A 1,995-nucleotide genomic window follows, 5' to 3' on the forward strand; every position below is an offset into this window, starting at 1 on the left:
TCGGACTTTTGAACCTGAGGCACCTGCACCTCTGGAGATGCGTGCTGGCAGCCGAGCCAATTCCCGGGCAGGAGCAGTGGCGTGCTAGCAGCAGTTGCTGCTGTTCCAGCTCCCACCACTTCGCATTTTCCCTCCCAGGCTCTCTCTGCCTCCCTCTCCCCCTGCCAGGGCTCCGGCAGCACTCTGCTCTGATGCACGCGTTCTCCTCCGTCTCTGTCCCTGCAGCTCAGGAGCTCACATGACTTCTGCCTAAATGCTCAGAGGCAGTCAAATTAAAAGATAAGCAAGAAATAAGTTCTGCAAGGAATGAATAGTTGGTTTTATTCACTTTTCCAAATCACCTTTTCTCATTGCCCCTGTGCTCCCAGGCCTCAAGCAATGATTTCCTCTGCCTTATTGAATTCTGCATGCTTTTACAGGCTAGTAGATGCTGAATAAAAGGATTTTTTTCAGTTTACATCTTTTGTCTGGTCCATCAGCCTTTTCCTGCCTCAGCTTCAAAACTGTATGTCCCAAATGCCTCTTGCAGGGTGGCTGTGCTCCTACTCCCTTATACCTGTAACTCATGCAGAAGCTGGGTATCAAAGCAGAGAGGCAGAAACAGCTGAGAACACCCTGATCACTGTCCTTACTTTATTCAAGCTGTCCCACACGGTGTGAGAAGCTAAGCATACCAGGCATAGAGAAGCGGCACATGCAGAAATCAAATCCCTCGGAATCAATCCTATAAATACTCCATCAAGTGCTAACACCAATTAGTGTTCAGTATATCCCTTAATTTGTACACAGGCCTTGAAATCTCCACCAGGACTCCCTCTAAATGGCAAATTGGAGAGATGAGGCAAGAACCTTAGTAGTGGCCTCTCCCTTGGAAGAAGTGGAAAATGTCCAGACTGGATGCACCTCAAAGCTCCCAGCAGGAGAGCAGGTGTCCGCTGGCAACTGTGGACTGTCACGACTCTCTAGACATGTGGTGAAGCTCAGACATCCAGAAAAGGGGTCGTGAGTTTCCTTCATCCTTCTAGAAACTTTATTTCAGGTTCCTTTTGTCTGTGATGAGGCTGAGGTTTCTATTTTTAAAACATTTGTTTCATTCTAAACCTATAATCAAGATGAGAAAAGGTGTCAGCTGTTGAATTAAAAGTTATGAAGGAGATTTAAAAGGTATAGAATCCCCTTTCTCAGAGGCAGAGGCTCAAGCAAACATGGTGATGGCTCTGACAGTGGTTACTTCTTCTTCCAGAGCATCAGCATCTGCTCATTACCTGTCTGAAAAGCTGTCTGAAAGTTTCACCTTTAATGGAGATGTCAAAAAGTGTAAGACGGCAAACACACAGCAGAAACACTCCCGAGCCAAATATATTTTAAAGGAGAAACACAGGCTTAAGACAATAATCATCATTTCTTGGAAGATAAACTGAGATACTAACTTAAAATGCTCTCGCCCTCCACCCCTCATTTTTTCCCTCTGTAATCCATGGGCCCGTGCAAATACACAAAAAGGAATTACTACCACTGCTTCTTCTCATATGTAGATTTATTTGGCATTTTTTAACTTGTGAACATCTTCACAGGACTTCTCCACATTCTGGAATTAAAAAAATACAGGAAAGCCAAAAGGTAGCAATATTTTAGCATTCATTGATAATCTGTTTCTTATAAGCAATTGTTTTATTTGGATTGTACCTTAAATGTGAGCATATGCAGCTGCAAAATAATCAATAAAATGGATTATAAGGGTTAGGCTGGTGATATAGAGGAAGAAGCAACAGTTTGTCATTCTTCATTTGCTACAGTTGGATAAGAAACATCTATATGAGGAAGAAAAGTTTGTTATTGCTCTGAATAAATCTCAAGCACAGATGGTGTGAAGAAATCAGTAAGACTAATTAACAGCAGACTCAAAGATTTTTTCAAACATCAGTGGTTGGGCAGTGAGCTCCTCTTTCTCTAGGTAAATTCTGTGCTGAAATTCTTCAGTCATCTTAGAGTTAG

Source organism: Aythya fuligula, chromosome 2 (assembly GCF_009819795.1).
Source record: "Aythya fuligula isolate bAytFul2 chromosome 2, bAytFul2.pri, whole genome shotgun sequence".
Taxonomy (NCBI): Eukaryota; Metazoa; Chordata; class Aves; order Anseriformes; family Anatidae; genus Aythya; species Aythya fuligula.